Genomic DNA, 8,346 nt, shown 5'->3' with positions numbered 1-8,346 from the left:
AAGGAGTTATGATCATTTAAAGTCGACCCAAAAATCTGTTTGGCTGCAGTACTTTTGTGTGCAGAAAATTTCTGCACATTTACTGTTCATTGCGTCCACCGTTTTCAAGTTTCGAACATGCTCGCTTATATCCGATACTCATCTGTTTTCAGAAATCTTTATATCGTTGGAAAGCTAACTCGATAAACTTCGCATAGGAACTTCGACGAGCAAATTCCGGTATAAATAAAGTCGATTCCTATACACATATAATCAAACTATACACTTGAAACCATCTCAAAATAATCAATACTCATACTTAAACTCATATATACCTAACTTATGATCAATACATATACTCCAACACATATAACCATGGCTAATGCACGTAATTAAGTACGGGGTGCTCAACTTGAAGTGTATAGCTAAAGGTGTACTGACAACCTTAGCCTTGTCCATGTTAAACCTTCGAAGTACTTTCTGAATGTACTTCTCTTGTGATAATCACAACTTCTTGGCCTTTCTATCACGGACAATCTGCATGTCAAGAATCTGCTTTGTTGGTCCTAAGTCTTTCATAGAAAAAGACTTACTTAACTCTTGCTTCAACGTTTGAATCCTGCAAGCATTATGACCAACAACAAGCATGTCATCAACATAAAGCAACACAATAATAAAGTCACCATTAAAACATTTTTGCACAAAAATACAATGGTCTGAAGTAGTCTTCTTGATGCCCTATTGACTCATAAAGGAACCAAACTTCTTGTACCACTGCCTAGGAGCTTGTTTCAAACCATACAAGCTCTTCTTCAATTTGCAAACATAATTCTCTTTTCCCTTGATTTCAAAACCTTTGGGTTGCTCCATATAAATTTCTTCATCTAAGTCACCATGGAGAAAAGCAGTTTTAACATCCATTTCCTCAACCTCTAAATCTAGACTTGCAGCTAAGCCTAGAACCACACGAATGGATGATGTCTTCACAACTGGAGAGAATATCTCATCAAAATCAACTCTCTTTCTCTGGTTAAATCCCTTCACAACCAATCTAGCCTTGTACCGTGGAACTGGGTTACCATCTTCATGCTTCACCCGAAAAAAATACCTGTATTTCAAAGCTTTTCTGTCTTTAGGCAGCTTAACCAAATCAAAGGTATGATTATCATGCAAAGATTTAATTTTATCTTCCATAGTATCAAACCACTTTTCTTTTTCTTCACTTTCTATGGCCTCATCAAGACTCTCAGGTTCTCTCCCATCAGTCAAGAGTACATACTCATTAGGAGAATAACGAGATGAAGGTATTCTATCTCTAGTAGATCGTCTGAGAGAACTCTTTGGAATATCAACAATTGGTTGTTGATCAACCATATCAACTTGCACTGGAGTATCAACAACATCATGTAGGTTATTGTGAACATGATCAACATCTCCATTATCAATTTGATTTTCATCATCATGAAGATTTTCTTCGGGAGTAGTAGTCAAAGGAACTGGATCAACATCAACTAGACTCTCACTACTCTGAGAATCAACCTTCTCAGCTTTGTCAAAATTTTCAATTGTTTGGTCTTCAAAGAACACAACATCACGGCTCCTAACAAGTTTTTTCTCAACTGGATCATAGAAACGATAGCTAAATTAATCTTGACCATAACCAATGAAGATACACTGCCTAGTTTTAACATCCAACTTTGACCTTTCATCCTTAGGAACATGGATAAAAGCTTTACACCCAAAGACTCTAAGATGATCATAAGAAACATTCTTACTAGACCAAACTCTGTTGGGACATCACCATCCAAAGCAATAGTAGGAGATAAATTGATAACATAAGCAGCAGTATTAAGTGCTTATGTCCAAAAGAAATATGAAAACTTAGCATCTGAAAGCATATATCTAACCTTCTCAACTAGAGTTTTGTTCATCCTCTCTGCTAAACCATTCAACTGAGGAGTTTTCTGATGCCGAATACCTTGCTCTCTGCAATATCTATCAAAAGGACCAATATACTCACCACCATTATCTGAACGGATGCATTTTAATTTCTTCCCTGTCTATCTCTCAATCAAGGCCTGAAAATATTTGAACACATCAAGTACTTGATCCTTGGACTTTAAAGGAAATACCCAGAGTTTGCGAGAATGATCATCAATAAAAGTCATAAAGTAAAGTGCACCACCATGAGATCTTACTTTAAAAGGACCACACAAATCAAAATGCACCAACTCCAGCAAATCAAGCTTTCTTGAAGGCGGATGACTCTGAAAATAAACTCTTTTCTATTTATCGCTAAGCTATGAACACACTTCTGCAACTTTGCTTATTTCACTCTAGAAAGAAAACTTTTCCTAGCCAAACTATCAATCCCCTTCACACTTATATGACTCAACCTTCTATGTAATAACTCTGATGAAGTATCATTCTCCACCAAGTTTATCAAGCCTCTAGAAGTAGAGCCCTGAAATACGTACAAGTTAGACAACTTGTCACCTCGATCCACAATCATCGAACCTCTAGTAAGTTTCCACTGGCCAGCACCAAGGATGTTAACATAACTCTCATCTTCAAGGTTCCCTACAGAAATCAAATTCAAGCGAACATCTGGAGCATGCTTGACATTATTGAGAACTAGTTTGAAACCATTGTTACTTTCCAAACAAACAGTGCCAATGTCAAATACTTTAACTTTATCATTATTGCCAATTTTCAATATTCCAAAATTACCTGGAGTATAAGAAGAAAATAATTGCTTTTTTGGCATAACATGAGAAGTAGCACCAGAATCCACAAACTAGCTAGACTCATTACGAACAAGATTGATGGTATTATCACCACAAGAAACAAGAAGATCATCATTAGCAACAACTGTAACACGATTTCCTTATCACCTTCGTTCTTTTGCCGTCTCATATCTTTCTTATGCTTGTAACAATATTTCATGATATGTCTTTTTTTTGTTGCAATAGTCACATGTAACATTCTTTAATTTGGACCTCGACTTGCTCCTAGTTTTATCTCTATCATTCGGACCTCTGGACTTATTTTTCCCCCTCTTCAGTAACCAAAACATCAGAGTGTGAAGATGAAGAAGATGAGGCCTGAGATCTTCTTCTCATCTCGACATTCAAGACACCACTCTTAACATATTCCATAGTTACAACACCACCGGGAGCAGAATTAGTCAAAGAAACTCAAAGAGTCTCCCAAGAGTTTGGCAGAGTATTAAGAAGTCAAAGTCCCTGAATTTCTTCATTGAACTTTATACCCATTCCGGAAAATTGATCAAGGACACCCTGAAAATCATTTATATGATCAGAAATAGGACTGCCCTCTTTATACCTGATATTCATCAATTGCTTAAATAGGAACAACTTGTTATTGTCAGTTTTCGAAGCATAAAGTGTCTCGAGCTTGTCCCACAAATTTCTGGCATGTGTCTCATTCACAATATGATTTCTAACATTATCTTCAACCCATTGTCTGATATAACCACAAACCTGTAAGTGCTCAAATTTCCAATCCTCATCTGTCATGGATTGAGGTTTAGTAGACGTAAACACAGGTAAATGCATTTTCATGACAAATAGAAAATCTTTCATCTTGTCTTTCCAAGTATGATAGTTACTACCATTCAAACACAACATTTTGCTCATATTTGACTCCATTATTCAAGTCAACAATCAATAACAACCAACGCTCTGATACCACTTTGTTGGGAAAGACAGGGGCACTATGAAAGAGCCCGACAGGGTAGCAGCGGAAGAATACTCAAGGCTAAACTTTTGCTTCCAATTTGAATTAAGAGGAGACTAGCAAACTAAGCAAAACGAAGTAATATGACAGGAAATGAATTACCACACAAATACAATAGGACAAGAATAAAGGCAATCACACAAGACACCAAATTTACGTGGAAAACCCTTTGGTGTGAAGAGTAAAAAACCACGGGATCAAACCTCCGCTATAATCACCAAATAGTTACAATATTGTTCTCCAAAATGGCCACAAAACAAGTGACAAATAACAAGAAACAATACATAAACCACAGCACCAACCACTAGAGAAATAAAGGAGTGAAAGCACAAAAAATGCAGCTACTGTTCGGGAACCTTATCAAAGATTGAGATGAGAGGAATAAGCAATCCAAAAATCAGCTCAATCGGATAAGAAACGAAGAGGAAATCACAATTTGAAGTTGACAGTTGTGGCTGAAATTTAGGTGCAAAAATCAGCTTTGTTTGTCTCTCTTTGGCTGTTAAAAACTCTCTTTTTGTGATAGTGAATAAGACCTAAAAAGATCAATATATATGCCCCATAGTAATAGGCCTATGAGCAAAAGTGGGTTAGTCCAAATTGAGCTTCATTTATCCACATAGGAAGGAAAAAAAGACTCAACAACCCAACACTCCAGTCTCCTGCGACAAAGCACTGAATTTACATTCCAAGTACTCCGTCCGAAATCCTTTAGACTCAAGCGCCTGTTTCCAAATCTCCAACTTATCATTAAATCCACCCCGAGTCTCATCAATCAGTATCACATCATCTGCAAATAACATACACCAAGGCACCTCCCCTTGAATTTGTCGCGTCAAAACATCCATCACCAAGGCAAATAAAAACAGGCTAAGAGTCGATCCCTGATGCAATCCTGTCAAAAATGAAAATTGCTTCGAATCTCCACCTACCGTCCTCACACGAGTTTTCGCACCATCATACATATCCAGAATCGACCTAGTGTACGCCACGGGCACTCCTCTAGCCTCCAAGCACCTCCATAGAATCTCCCTAGAAACTCTGTCATATATATGCTTTCTCAAGATCAATAAACACCATGTGCAAGTCCTTTTTCCTCCCCCGGAAGTACTCCACTAATCTCCTCACAAGGTGAATGGCCTCAGTAGTCAAGCGACCTGACATGAAACCAAACTGATTTTCAGAGATCGTCACGATTCTTCTCATCCTCAACTCTACCGCCCTTTCCCAAACCTAAGTAAATTAATACTAGTATTTAAAAAAAAATGAAAAAAAGAAGCCACTTCAATATAACATGCTCACCCAGTTCAAATATATATGATATATTATATATGTTTCAAAACCTTTTCACTACTCTAAAGTCTGAACATCTGATTATATTCCTTATTTATTCGTTCTTTTACCTTCAGGCTTCAACCGCTCAATATACCCTGTTAAATTTGCTAGAAATTTAATGCGCTTTTCAAAAGTGTAAGACACCGTTAAATTGTTACCGTATATCATTCATATCTCAACCATACACTCCCGCTGTTCGCTTTTAGTTCTCGGTTATTTTCTTAAATTTTTATTTTTACTTATCATTTTTGACATATTAAGAAAAGATAATTTTTTTCTCCATATTTTACCCGTATCATTAATTATTATTGTCCAAACTAATTTTAATATACAATAATAAAGATCAACTAATAGAAATATTATGGTAAAATAGTCATATTAATAATATTTTTTTAATGAGTATATAAAGTTAAAATATGACATGTAAAAGCGGACAAAGGATTAGTTTATATATAAAGAAATTATGAAATAGGCCTAAAATTCTTTTTATAATAAGAAGCCCTTGAGCAATGTATAATTGTCAGCTATTGAGGATTTGAAATTTATTGGAGTTCTCGAAACTACTCATTATCTAAATGGCTTTTCTTGAGGAGATTTTATTAGGAATATATTAATTGTCAAGGTATTTTTCTCCATTTTTTATTAGCTCATGCCGTAAAGTTATCAAGTTATCGTGAATGCTACTAGCTAGAGTCAAGGTGTGTGCAGAAATTAATCTAGAAACACTGCCGTTAATTTTTCTAAAAAAAATAATTTTAATCAGTTGATATTTAAGTTACAAGAGAAACAAAAATGGAATTTATCATCCTCTTAGGCTATCAAAAAAGAAATTCAATATACTAATGAATTTGAAGACAACAATTCTATTAAGCAGAAAAATTAGAAAATCATGCCATTTAATTTCAATGAAAAGAATATACATGAAGGAAAAACAAAGAGAGACACATACTAAGGACCATAAAGATTTTATGATTTAAAGGGTTATGAGCCAAAACTTTTAACCCTAAAAATCTATGTTAATGATGCAACTCAGTTTTTAACTAAAACAAGGAGAAACTAAATGCCATTTATGGCTAAACTACAACTTGCTTAATTCGACTTTTAATTTGCATTTAATCCTTTAGCTAATTTTCATCATCATTAATACATGTATCACCCAGAGGATCACCCTTATCAACCATGTTGACCTGCAAATTTAAACTAACAAAAATTTAAACTCACCAAGACATCTAGATAGGTCAATTGCACTTTCTTCGTGATATATTGAAAATTCAATTTCTTGAAAGGTCTCTTCTCCCAGATGAAATGTCAAAATAACCACTTTATATATATCCTCGTAAGTGCCATTACTCTTAATAACGTCCCAGTGCAGACACTCATTAACAACAACTCCTGAAACCATGTCATAGCTTTTGTATGATAAATTGGGGCTCAATTCAAGTGCTTTCCAGACCTTGGTATTGAGTGAAAATACTACAACCCTAGACAGAAAATTATCATATCCATAAGGAGGCGGTACGCTAACTGACCCTTCATGATCTTCTTCATGTTCAATAAATCCAATTCGAACAACCTTAAAATCATTGGTTTTCGCATGATAACCAAATCCAAGAACTACTTGTATAATCAGAAGATCAGATTCATCATCATAAATACTTGAAGGGGGGAGCATCAAGTACTAATTGATAGATGGATTAGTCAAATATATTTTATGGCCAAAACAGTTAAGATCAGTGAGACAAATTAGACCATTGACTGAACCCACAAAAAAGCAACTTAACATGCCTGGTAAGTCAAATTGGACTCTTGATTCATGCTCATAGCAAAAAATTTTGTAATTGAGCAAAGTGAAGGTTTTTTCATGATTATTTTTAGTATGTCCGTAGAGAATATAATTTTTACCTCTTGCATTTGGGGTCTCAAAATGTTTCTTGATGAAATCTTGACTTTTTATAATAGCACACCAAGATTTGCATACAACAAGAAATTTGATCAGTGCTATTGCAGGGAGAAGCAAAAGAATTGAGAAGATGATTTCAAAGGTTAAATATGGTGGAGACATTTTCAGCACACACAAAGCTTGAATTCACAGGAGAAAAAGCTAGAAAGGATGTAAAAATAATTCGAAGCAATAGATCTCAAGTTTTTACTAGGATTTCTTACAGAAATATTCAGGAAAAGAGAAACGTTTATGAAATGAAAGAATTTTTCATTGTATACATAGGAGGGGAAGATGTCTTTAAATTCATGAAATAAAGTTGAATTAATTACTATTAATTTTGTAGATAAAAGTGAAATTATTACTGGCAAAGGAATTAGTTTGAAATTTCTGATGATCTTGTACTTAGATTGCTGTAAATTAAATATTTGAGATAAAATCAGATTTAATGTAATTCTACGTTTACATTTGAGTTATGTAGATAAAGTACAAATAACAACGACGACTCTTTAGAATACACATGATAAAAAATTACGCTATTTATACATGGCTGAAATTATTTCATATAGATATAGCAAATGTTGAACCCCTTCGACTAATTGAAGGTTACAAAATGAGTAGTTTTTTTTTTGTTGGTTTCCCATCCGGTATTTGGTTCCCGCATTGGAGCACGACTAATCCAGATTCGCTCCGCGTAGGGCTCATTCGGGGGAAATGGTCCCTACCAAGGATTTTTCTCGAACCTGAAATCTTTGATTAAGGGACGGAGGAGAAATCACATCCATTACACCACATCCTTTGGTAGTTAGTTGTTAGCAAGTACATACTGCATCCAAGAAGAGATCGAACACATATACACTGCATTACTTTACGAACAGATAAAATGTAGGTGAACATAATATAAACTTATTAATTAGTTGAGTAACTTCTGAAGTATCCATGTAACATGACAAATGTTTCTTTCTAATAACCAGAAATGACTAGTCTTACTTCTTAACTGTACCACCACTTCATTAAAAAAAATGTTAAATAACTTATTGGGACTAAGCTAAGGAACTTGAAGTAATGTTAAATATTCTGCCTATTATGACATTAATCAGTATTGGAATTTCCTTCTCGATTTTTTGTTATGAATGGGCCTAGGCCCATATTGACAACACAAGCCAAGAGCATATTAAGTGGCTATGTGTGGGATTCAGGTTGATAAATAGAACTTGTGAAAGCAAAATAGGTTATGAAAAATTGTGATAATTGCTTAGGCAAAAGCTTTGCTTCTCATCCCTAATTCTCTCTAGTCCCTTCATCCCCTTCCACTAAGGGTGTCAAGTGGGTCG

This window comes from Capsicum annuum, chromosome 8 (assembly GCF_002878395.1).
Source record: "Capsicum annuum cultivar UCD-10X-F1 chromosome 8, UCD10Xv1.1, whole genome shotgun sequence".
Classification (NCBI taxonomy): domain Eukaryota; kingdom Viridiplantae; phylum Streptophyta; class Magnoliopsida; order Solanales; family Solanaceae; genus Capsicum; species Capsicum annuum.
Note: the sequence above shows the minus strand (reverse complement) of the source record.